Below are 13,048 nucleotides of genomic sequence, written 5' to 3' on the forward strand. Positions count from 1 at the left end.
GATATTTCAACGTGGTTAAAATATATTATTACAATTACTTTCAACTGTGTCTTTTCTTTCTAAAATATGGCCAGTAGAAATTCTAAAATTTCACTTGTGGCTTCCATTGGGGGGAGGGGAGACACACATAGTACAATCTATAGGAGAAAATGAATTCCATCATAACGTTCGAAGCATGGAAAGAACATATGACTATAGGATAATCCCATCGGACCATGGAATATCTTCATTTTAGGAAGCTAAGGCTCAGGTAGGAGGAAGGACTTGTTCAAGTTCATGCAGCCAATTGTTGGCAGATGAAGACTCCAACTTCAGTCTCCTGTGTTCAAGTTCAATGTTTTCCCCCTCAATCTTTTATTTTTCAAGAGAAAGGCAAGACTGGCTTTGCTTGAATTAAGAGAAACCATGTCATAAAATCATACTGGATTTTCTGTTAAGTAAGGCTGCCAACTTTAGCAAATAAAAATACATGTACATTTCAGAGAAATAACGAATTACATTTAAGCATATATCTGTTCCAAATAGTTCATGGGATACATGTTACACTAAAAAATAGTATTCTTTGTTTATTTGAATCGAAAAACATAACTAGGTGTCTGTGTTTTCGATGTAACTATATCCCACGAGATATTTGAGGACACACATATTGAAAAGTATTTGTTGTTTATCTGAAATGAAAATGTAATTGGTAGTTGGTATTGAATCTGGCAAGTGTCAGGTAAAATCTTTGAGGAAAGAACCCTTTGCTGACTTCTCCCTGACACTTATCTTTCCATATTCCTCCAAGGAAGAGCCCAAACTAGTGAGTCACTCATGGATTCCATAATAAGAAACGGAATCTCCACACTTGCCTTTCCATCTGTAGACTATGTCAGCTGTCAATGCTGTCTTTTTAAACAGCCAACTTCCCTGGGAATCAAGCCGAAGATCTCAACCATCTCTCCCAACCTTTATAATCAATTTCAGTTGGGAAAGATGCCAGTTTTTTTTTAATGCAGAGAGAGAGAGAGAGAAACAGAGAGACAGAGACAGAGCGACAGAGACAGAGATACAGAGACAGATTGAGATAAAGAGAGAGGGAGGGAGGGAATGAGGGAGAGCGCTATGTAACTATGGAGATAAGAGAGAGGAAAGGAAAGGCCAAGGAAACAGACACACTTTTCTCTTTACAGAAGCTCTTTTAAATGGAACAGGTGGGCAGTTGGTACAAACATGCCAGCTACTTCCTGGACATATATACACATAAAAGAGAGCAAGTCAAAGTTAATTGAATTTTCTATGTCATCATTTTGTTTTCCTTCATAATCATTATGTTGTGGTATATTGAGAGGGCAAGATGGAAATGGTCCTGGGTAGGCATAAAAAAGAGAGTGTAAGCAATAAGGGGTTTGTGGTCTGTAGAGTATTTAAAAACAATAATAAAACTGACTAAGAGTTGCTCTGCTTTTTATTACCCCAATGTTCTGGCAATTCTAAACAATGTCATTGATAAAATACTCCTCCCACTGAACACACGCATCTTTCCCAACCCCAGACTCTTCTCATTGTAAGCAATGCCATCAACTTTAAATGAAAAGAAAAGAAAAGAGAATAGTGCTATATGGAGCTTTTTGTTTTCGTTGTTTGTAGAAGTTTATAAAAGGTAGAGAGCAGGAGGGAAGAGCTGGATGGGGATGGGCTGTTTAAGTAATCCAAACAGTAAGAGTTATGAATTTCAATGAGAAGAGATTTTCTACTTGTGCATGACCCTGTTTTGTGGAAAGAAAGGCAGCATGGTTGTAACATGAGTGCTGGGAGAGGGGGCTGAAGACCCAGATTCAAGGTGTGTCTTTGCAGCTATGAAGGTGTATATGTTTTCCTTTTCTTCTTCCTCCTCCTCCTCCCCCTCCCCCTCCCCCTCCTTCTCTTGTCCCTCAGCTTTTCAGTTCAAGGCTAGCACTCTACCACTTGAGCCACAGCGCCACTTCCAGTTTTCTGGTGCTGCCTGGTCTGGCTTTGAACCTCAATCCTCAGATCTCAGCCTCCTGAGTAGCTAGGATTGCAGGTGTGAGCCACCGGCGACCAGCTTGTATGTCTTCTTTGAGCTTCCGTGTCTTCCCTTGTCAAGCAACTGTTCTGACCAGTATCTGCTCACTTCAATGGCTTGTCTTGTACAACTAAATGATAAAAATCTATGAAAGAAATGTCTTCAAAATGGAAGGTGATTCACTCCTGTAACTCACAATTCATTTTAATAGAGACCCAAATAACAGAGGTGTAAACAAGACCTAGTTGTACTACCATCTAGTTTACTATGATCTAATAGTCAAAGCCCAAGTGTATGGACCCAGGTTCCTTCTCTGTTATAGGGTGTCTTCCTTTACCTAAAGATTGAAATGAAATCGCCAAAGCCTTGTTCTTTCCCACAAGACAGGAAAATAGTAAGTGCAGGAGCCGTTTCCTTTAAGAACATGAACCAGATATTATACACAGTGTTTCTGTTCTCTTCTTACTGGTTAAAATGCAGTCACATGGTCTCTCATTGCTCCCATGAAGGCTGGGAAATGTAGTATCTAACTGGCAAGCCAGCTAGATACTATATTTTCTGAAGATACTATCACTAAAAGTTGAGAATGGCTGTGGTGAGTTAATATCCAGTTCTATAAGGTTATTGTTATTTTTCAAGCTTGTTTGTTTCAATCTTCTAAGGAATGAAACAAGAGAAAACATCACATCTTCTCAATCTGACTGATGAATTTTGAATATATACCAACATAAATCACCCTGGGTAAGTGAGGAATAGATTTCTAGAGCAGTAGATTTCAAAATACTTTTATCCAGGGCCTAGATATGACTGTTCTCAGGACACCTTGTCGGTGCGAGTACAGACATATCTTAAAGTACAGCCCTGTGCATCTTGGGGACTAGCCTCAAATCCCTTCAGGAATGTGGGAATTAGACCACCTTGCCGTTGTCTGATTCCATCCAGTCACTCAGCAATCTCCTGAGAAAGTGGCACATCATCTGGTTAATGCCTTATCCTCCTCAAGGCCTTGTGTCACTGCCTCGATAATTAAACACAGACCATTAGCCATAAGCCAGTGCATCCACATCAATTATGCCACTTTGGATAACAGCCGCAGAAAACTCCTTCCAGTCTTCCAGCTCCCTGGGAATGGTGCTGGTTATATCACACAGGTAGAGTTAGAATTCCTTTGTTTTATAAGATGTTGGATCAGCAAGGTTGTTATGTCATAATAGAACAGAAGCTTTATTCTTTTGCATGTTGATTAAAAGGTCATTTAACCTCTTCCAGAGGTGGTCTAGCCAATTCCCAGCACTATTGACATCCAGTTAACGAGAAATTGCTCTCTGGAGTGATAAATTGGCCCTTTGAGAATGGTATGCAAGCCCATCTTCACTGGATGCCCCAGACATAAAAGAGCAAACTGGGTTTCATCACCTTCCATCCTTCCCTCAATTAAATCTGCATGAATGGATGCACCACATTTGAAATCATGTATCTATGCAGACTAAACGATATGTACTCATTACCTTACTTATAGAATTGTAATCCCTCTGTACCTCACCATACAACAAAATAAAATAAAATTTTAAGAAGACACACTTGTAGCCCACTCAGGAATGCTAGTTGTCCCAGTATAGGATGCTTTCTCAAATATGCGAGCCCAAGATAACTGTGGCTCACTGGTGATAGAGTCCATTTCTTTTTGGACAATGTCACCCCTACCCTCACTCTCTCCCAGCTTTTCCCTCCCATCCACACCCACAAGTTGTATAGTTCATTTTTTTTTCTTGGTCTTGGGGCTTGACTCTGGGCCTGGGTGCTGACCCTCAGCTCTTCAGCTCAAGGCAAGCACTCTACCACTTGAGCCACAGCTCTACTTTCTGGTTTTCTGAGTGGTTTATTGGAGATAAAGGTCTCACGAACTTTCCTGCCCAGGCTGGCTTTGAACCTCGATCCTCAGATCTCAGCCACTTGAGTAGCTAGGATTACAGGTGTGAGTCACTGATGCCCAGCCAGTATAGTTCATTTTCAGCATAGAAGAAACCCAATTTGCCATGAGAGATGAGAGAGCAAAGCCAAACAGCCTTAGAGCTGACTTAATTCAATATTTTCATTTTTCTTTCTGCTAAACTGAGTCCCAAGGAGATGGTATTTTGGGCTAAAGGTACAAGAAGATTAAACAGCAGAGATGAACTAGAAATCTTTTCTCAATGACGGAAGTCATTGTTCTTTACCTTCTTCTACCCATCCAACCAACTGACTACTATACTGACTATACACTAGTTGCCATACCACTAGAGGTACTTGTCTACACCTTGGGTTTCTTTCCAAGAATGTACATGCTCTTCCTACTTGAGAATAGGAACTTGCCTTCCCCTACGGCAGCAGACATAAATCTCAAACCAGAAATTCAGGTGAGCAAAAAACACTGCACATGCTTATTTTCAATGCAATGTCTACCTCTATCCTGCCAAGTTGATGGGAAATTCTGTTTTTGAGCCCTCTCCACCATTGGTGGGAGTGTGCCAAAGCAGTTCTATGACATTAGGGTGATGCTCTGGCATTTAAGCATTCCAGAAGTATCACTAGTAAGTCACAGATCTAACCCACAGAAGCCTTTCAGCCACTCAGATGCTGTAGCTTTTAGGCTATGCTTGGGGCTGAGAAAGCTCTGGCTTCTAGGAGCCCATAGTTTCCCTTTCCTCCCTTAGTAGTCTGAAATCTACCTCCTATCCTGGAGCTGTCAGGATGCAAAGTATAAGTTCCTGTGGTTCTCCAGGTTTTCAGACTTCATTTGATCTTGTCCCTAGCCAGAGGAATCTTCAGTCTTTGGTAAATTCTTCTCGCTTTCCTCAAAAGTAATCACTCTCTTGAATCATATTCCCTAAGACCACATTACAATTCCTGAAGAGGCTGAGGTTTTTGGAAATAAAAGCCAGGAAGGGAAATGTTTGTGAGTAATTTCGATAATTTGTTCAAATCTAAACCTTGGCCATCACACACACACAAAAAAGCAGAATGGAGAAGAAAAATGCAGGAAGGAAAAATGTAAATTACTTCTTTTAAAATGTAGTTTCACTTCCCACTATTTGAATAAATATCAATTTTGGTAGGAAAAATATTAAGTAGACATTTCAAGTATGTGTGGTCATGTGCTGCAGTTCACACCTGTAATCCTAGCTACTTGGGAGTCTGAGATCAGTAGGATCACAGTTTGAGGGCAGTCTAAATAAAACACAAGAACCCATCTCAACCAATAAAAATTGGATGCAATAGTGTAAGCTTGGCATCCCAACTACATGGGAAGGTAAATAGGAGGATTGTGGTCCTGGGACCAAATAACTAAAGCAAAATTGACTAGGGGTGTTGTTCAGATGGTACAGCACCTGCTTGGCAAGTGCAAGAGCCTGAGCTGAAAATCTAGTATTGCCAAAAAAACATTTGCTACTTGTCTAAGTTCCTATATATTTGATATGTGGTATCCACACTGTCATTCAAACCATGGATGAAAAAGAGCAAATTGAATAAGACCAAGAAACAACTTATTGCTCCACTAGAAAACTATATTACTTAGCACTTGGTCATTCTTCAGACACTAATGCTAATTTTAATGGTGACTGCCTTACGATTCTCCATTTGATCTCTAAGGTTATAACAACAAAATTTACTTCATTTGCTGACATTTACTTCCAGTGCCATCTACTTTGGGCTATGGTCTACCAATCAAAGAAGAAAAATAGGTGCTTTTTTTGTATTCATCTCTATTCCATTCACAGATTGACAACCCTGTGACAGCTTATAACATAAAATAAGTGTTTAATACATGCATGAGAATGGGCATAGGTCTCTGCTCATCTCTGCTGGGCTTGTTTTGCATTTTTGAAAAAAATAAGCTGGCTGTATATAGCCATGTGGCTCCACTTCTCACTAAAGTGGCTATGGTGGCTCTGCTGTGCATATCTCCTATTTTCCTCCTTTGACAAGCAAGTTACCCAGCACAAATGATAATGGCAGTGGTAGAGGCATAAGAGAAAGAGAGGAACTGTAGAAGGCTTGCAATGGCCTAGGCCCTTCTACCTGTGCTATTGGCCAACACACAGAACATGGATAAACCTATAGTCAAGAGTAGGGGAGCCAAATATTGGTGGCTCATGCTTGTAATCCTAGCTACTCATTAGACTGAAATCTAAGGATCATGGTTCAAAGCCATCCTGGGGAGGAAAATCCATGAGACTGTTATCTCCCATTAAACACCTGAAAACTGGAATTTGAGCTGTGGCTCAAAGTGGTAGACTGCTAGCCTTGAGCAAAAAAAGCTCAGGGTCAGGTAGGCCCTGAGTTCAAGCTTCTTGACCAACAACAAACAACAACAAACAAACAAAGAAGAGCAGGGAAAATGGTTTTACTCTTTTAGGGGAAGGAAGCAGAGAAGTTACTAATATGATTCCATACTAGGTTAGTCTCATCTAATTATGATTGACAATCCCAGGCCAATGGATAGTACGTTGTACTTTCTTTTCTAAATCTTCAAAAGTAATTTGTTTATCTCAGGATCTAGCAAAGCTTGCTTGATTTCTCAGTAGACTTGTCTACTTCCTTCACCCTTTTGAAAATCAGAACAACAATCCTCTAGTTTCCGATTTGGGATTATGGTCAGTAGATCACTGATTTAGTTGGTAAATTCTCTCAGTTCTGTAACATTCCAATATACAAACCCCAAGGTTCATTCTTTCAAATTTCCATACATTTTATTCATGCTGCCTCTACTCTAGCCATTTCAAAGATGACTGCCCTTGAGAAAGTGGTGAAATAGGCAGCAGATATATACATTTTGGGTTTTTTATGTATGTGTCGATACTGGGGCTTGTATTCTGGGCCCCGTGCTTTTGCTTGGCTTTTTCACTCAAGACTGACACTCTACCAATTGAGCCACACCTCCACTTCTGGCTTTTTAGTGGTTAGTTGGAGATAAGAGTGTCGTGGACTGTTTTGCCCAAGCTGGCTTCAAACTGTGATCCTCAGATCTCAGCTTCCTGAGCAGCTAGGGTTACAGGCATGAGTCACTGGTGCCCCAGACATTTACTTCTTTATAGTAATGTTCCATAATAGGGCTTGTACAATTGACCTAGATTGAACTTGCAGGTAGGTAACTTTGAGAAAGACAGAAGGGCACGTTCTGACAAGAACAGAACCTTATTTGTCCACCTGCTCAGCAAATCGACACCATAATTTCCCACTATCTAACAAAGTATTTGGCTAGATATAAAATAAATGCCTATAGGTGACATATGACAAAATGTTCAAATATACAATTCAAAGTTAAGATGAAGTTAGTTTTCTGTTTGGTGGTGAACTATGAAAGATAGTCCATAACTATTAGTTTTCTACAAATTATATAATAGTTTGAAATCATCTTCTATAATCTTTTTGGTAATATAATTTTATGGTTATCATTAAAGTGGTGTACAGACAAGTTACCATTTCACCATTTGAGCTTGTATAATCTTTTAAAATCAAATTATTTTAGTCATAGTTCTTACTATTGTTATCATAAGTGCTGAAAAAATATTTTTCAAAGTTTGTTCCTGCTGTTCTAGGTCAAGTAGTTTTAGCTTTATGTTGAAAAAATGACATGAATAAACAAAAAACAATTTTATTCGCGAATCCTTTTGGAAAGATGCCTCCTATTTTGGTCTGTATAGATGCTTTCTGAGAAGTGAATGCAGTTTGAGGTTAGCATGACCTGAACAGCTAGGAAATCTGCAATAGAATCTGAAATAGGATCTGAAATAGAATCAGTAAACTCTTACTCATCCTTAGATCACTGACAAGCAAGCATCACCACTAATGTGATCTTTGTGAAAATTAGGGAAAGATACCCCTCTGGATAGTCACTCTTCATTAGGTGAGGGCTTGCATTTCAATCCTCCTGGGGTCTTTCTCACCTAGCATCTTTGTGAGGGGCTTAGCTATCATACAAGCCTGGAAGGGAAAGTAGAATAGTTGATAGAGCCTCTGGTGGGGAAGGGAGGAGAAACAGAAGCCAGGGTGTAGAACGTTCAGAGCAAAGAAAATAGGTTGGGACGTAAGAAAGGAAAATGAAGCAGAGAATGGTTGTAAGTCACCTGACAGTGTTAATAATGCTAGCAATAATAATAATTCCTAACATCAGTTGAATCTCTACTAAGTGACCAGCACTCTGCTAAATGTTTCACATGTTGAACATACTTATTCTAACAATTCTAAAAGATGAAAACTATTACTGTTCTCCTGATTTTACAGACAGAAAACTTGATGCATATATGGAGGCTAAGAAGCCTACCCAATATTACAAAGATATTAATGGCATAAGTAAGACTTAATGTAGGTCATCTGATGCTTTCTGTGACACACAAAAACTGCTCACCACGTGACATAGGAGGTACTACACTGCCACTACATTCCAGCTTACATGCAGAACATGTGCATACATACACATGTGCACACACATCATAATGAAGAAATGAATTGTCATTGTCATTACCTTTACTACGTGTCCATAGTGAATTGGACTCATGACCTTTTCTTATGATACCTTGAAAATAGTGGATTTTTTAAAATTATCTTTTAAGTGGTTGTACAAAGGGGTTTAAATTCAACCTGTCAGCTTGGGAGTACACTGCATCTTGATCAAGGTCACCTCTCTCATCATTCCCTCCCATCTCCTGACCCCACATATCCCTTCAGGCTACCTGCTTCCATGTTCACATACATCAAATATAACGACTAAATTCACCTATTCTTCCTCTCTCCATTCCTCTGCTCCCCTTTATTTCTCCACTCTCAACTATACTTGTTCCAGCTTCCTGATGTTCATTTACTTAAATGGTAAGTTAGTTGTTTGAAGGAGTTTTGACATTGCAATCCTCCCCTGCATATACTATACATTAGCCCATATGTTTGGGTATCTATGTATTGACTCTGTACATGGATTTATACTTACATCTCGCTTCCACATAGGAGGAAAAGCATGAACTCTTAGTCTCTCTGAGCCTGACTACACTTAAAACAGTGTTTAAATGAACTTGTCCTTCGAGTAGTAGCCATACTTAGGTCCATTGTCTCAGCCTGGTTTGCCTGGTATTTTGCTTTTAGCAGCAAGAGTCTCACATCCAGGGAGACCTCTCTTTCAACTCAAACCCAAAGAGATGCTCATATTCCTAACCTAATTCAAGAGCTGACTGATTATTTCTTTCCACTGAATATGCAAGGGGGCATTGTAACCAGTCAGCCATGCATTCCTCAGAGATTTACTGAGCACCTAATCAGGTATAGGTACAGCCCCCCAAACCCAGCACTGAAGGGGACAAGAAAGTGAGGATCCTTCTAAAATTCCCCGTGAGAGAGAATGAGATACATAATAAATAAATAAATAAATAGCACTTTCTATATGTCAAATACTCAAATGAGTACCCATACACTAACTCATTTAGTCCTCAAAAATACTCTATGGGATGAATGATATTGCTGTCTCCATTTTAAAGAAAGGGAAGCAAAGAGAGATCAAGAACCTTGCTTATCATCCCATACCTAGCAAGTGGTACAAAGCAAGGTTTGAACCCAGGCAGGCCTGATTTCCCAGAGCTCCGCTTGCAGAGATTTTTTTTCTGCCAGTCTTGGGGCTTGAACTCAGGCCCTTGGGCATTGTTCCTGAGCCTCTTTGTGCTCACGGTTAGCACTGTACCATTTGAGCCACAGCACCATTTCTGACTTTTTTGGAGTAGTTCATTAGAGATCAGAGTCTCACGGATTTTTCTGCCCAGGCTAGCTATGAACCATGATACTCAGACCTCCGCATCCTGAGTAGCTAGGATGATAGGCATCAGCCACTAGTGCCCAGCATACTTGCAGAGGTTTTTATTAAATCAAGCTGCTTTGGCTATGCATCTGAATGTTTAAAAGGTTCCTTGTGACAATCTAAAGGAGAGAACAAATTAAATCACTCCTTTAGCAAACTGGGCTACCCAAAGTCCTCTAATCCAGTATTTATCAAATGGTAACATGTGTCTCTCTCAGCTGAGGACCTGGTTTAAGTGCAGATTCCGATTCAGCAGAGTGAGGATGTAAGGGACCTACCATTTAATGTCTCTGACAAGTTCTCAACCAATGCAAAGGCTACTGGTTCGTGAGCTACATTTTAAGTAGCAAGGATTCTTGAGTCAAAGTATGTTCCTTAGACCAAAATGGAATGCACTGTGGTCCCCACTGCAAATCTGAGCCAGAATCCACATTGCAATGCACATGGAAGTTGGAGAAGCTTCTCAAAGCCAAAGTTTCTCTACAGGTGCTGGGAATGTGTTACAGAGGGCTTTAGATACTGAAACAGTGGCTTCTAGGAACTAGCTGTAAGAAGTCTACTGATTTCATGCATATATAAATGTAAGTTTCGGTGCTGACCATCATGGAGAAATGGTCAGGAAGCCTTGCTGCTTGTTAGCCTTATACCTCCAGCAAGCCTTTGGTCACCTTCTATACTTCCTGGATAGAGTTTGGTTAGCCTCCCCCAAATCCTGAAAGTCTAGCTCATATCTAAATTCTTTTCCACTTCACATGGCTATTTCACCCCCAATGGATTTCTTTCTCTTTATTTTTTTACATAACAAGCACATATATATGCCCTTAGCACAATCTATTTGTTTTCTGCTCCATATTTCTAGGTCAGGAAAGCTGAGGCACAGAGCAGTGGAGGAAGTCTAGGTCATACAGCTATTAAGTACCGGAATCACTACACTGAACCACAACACTATGCTTCTATTCCCTGTTGTGAGACCTAGCGAATTTGTAAATAATGGACAGTGCAAAAAGACAATGCCCTGTGGCTGCCCCAACAACAAGCTACAAGCTGGGTAGTTTAAAACAACAGAAATCTCACAGTTCTGAAGCCTGAAATCCAATACCAAGGTGTCAGCAAGACACTTTCCTCTGAAGGCTCTAGGGGAAAAAAAAATCCTTCTTTACCTCTTCTGAGAATTTTATGGTGGCCAACAAGCCTTGAAATGAGTCCTTTGGTTTATAGACACCTAAGTTGTCACATAACCTTTTCTGTGTGTTTCTGTGTCCTTTCCTGTCCTCATAAAGCCATTGCTTATTGGATTAGAGCCAAACCACTATGGCCTCATCTGAACTAGTTATATCTGCAAAGATCCAACTTCCACACTTCAAGATGAATATGAACTTTCAGCAGGTGACACTATTTAACCCAGTACATGACAACAAAGATTGTTTCAACGCTCAGGCCTGTAAGCCTAGTTACTCAGGAGGCTGAGAGCTGAGGACTGAGGTTCAAAGCCAGCCCAGGGAGGAACGTCCATGAGACTCTTATCTCCAATTGACCATCAAAAAAGCTGGAAGTGGAGCTGTAGCTCAAGTGATAGAGTATTAGCCTGGAACAAAAATGCTCAAGGATAGCTCCCAGGCTCTGAGTTCAGGCCTCAATACATCAAAGCACACATACATCAAAACCACTCAGCTACACACTGGCTCTGAATGCTAGTGAGGCCTTAGGACTCACACCAAAACCATCCATGCAGCAGCTATAAGTTTCAAAAAGTCAACTGCAATTTCTTTAGTACCAAAATGACATCATTTTCTACTCTTGCCCCAGTGTTCAACATGTGATATTGCTGGCAGTTTCTCCTGAGAAAATCGATCCAATTGATTTGATGTGTACAATAGGGGCAATCAAACACTGTCATTGTGGAGGGTTTTGTAGCAAGCACGTGCAAAGTTGACCATGCTGGAGTATCCAGGCCAGTGGATGTTGGGAAAATGGCGGCTGCTCACCAGGAGTAACCTATGATTTACAATACCATGGTGATCTTCGGGGAGAAGTGCTTGGATATCAGAGATTCTCTGTGAAAGATCCAGGCATTCTCTTGGGTAAAAATGAATCTTATTAGTGTAAGCATCATGCCCACCTTTGGTCCTCAGCTCCACTCAGACCTGAGCTCCTCCCTCTCTCCACCCAGACCCACCCAAGCACCCACCCACCTCACTTCCTGCCTGCAGACCCTTCTGCTACTTGAATAGGGACAGGTGCCATGTGCTCCCTCTCCTGGGAAATATGGCTCCTCTAATAATCCTTGCAATAATCTTTCTCCTGTGCCTGCCTGCCTGCCTCTGCATGATCCCCTGGGATGGAGGTGAAGGATTCCTTTCAGTTACCACCACTCCAAGTTCATGACATGGATAGCCCAACCCAAGGCCATTGAAACAAAATGCGGATAAAATTCCAATTGTAAGAAAGGAGCTGAAGATGTTATCCCCATATAGAAATGCTAGCAAGGGAACCAGGGTGAGCCATCAGTTCAGATTCAACGACTTCTAGCTTCTGAATGAGCCAGTGGCAGAGCAGTAAGGGCTTAGAATTAATAGTAGAAGCTGCTGAGATTGGTCAAACAGGTGGGAAAAGCAAGGAACGTGTGCAAATAAAAGGGAAGGGGGCAAAAATGATCTTGAGAACTCTCCCACCTAAGCCATGACTCAGTTTTACTCCAGTGTTTCTGTTGCAGGAACTTGAGGAAAGAGGGGTAGTCAAACTGCTCTACACAAACCCATTCTCTCCTCATGCCTGCTATCACTACTGTAACTGTGTGTGTGTGTGTGTGTGTGTGTGTGTATGACAAAGAGAGAGAGAGAGAGAGAGAGAGAGAGAGAGAGAGAGAGAGACTGGGTTGGTACTGGGGCTTGAATTTAGTGCCTGGGTAGTACCTGAACTTTTCACTAAAGGATAGCATTGTACTACTTAAGCCACAACTCTACTTCTGACGTTTTGGTGGTTAATTGGAGGTAACAGTCTGGCTTGGAAATGTGTTCCTCAGATCTCTGCCTCTTGAGTGACTAGAATTATAGGTATGAGCCACCAGTTCCTGGCTTATATATGTCTTTATTATGTCTTGAATAAAATTATCTCATCAGAGCAGTAAAAACATTTGAAATCATGAGTTTAGTGATCAGAGAGAGTCAATCAGATCAACAGCATCCTTTCATCACAATCTTATG

Source organism: Dipodomys spectabilis, unplaced genomic scaffold (assembly GCF_019054845.1).
Source record: "Dipodomys spectabilis isolate Male_0828 unplaced genomic scaffold, ASM1905484v1 ptg000061l, whole genome shotgun sequence".
NCBI lineage: Eukaryota > Metazoa > Chordata > Mammalia > Rodentia > Heteromyidae > Dipodomys > Dipodomys spectabilis.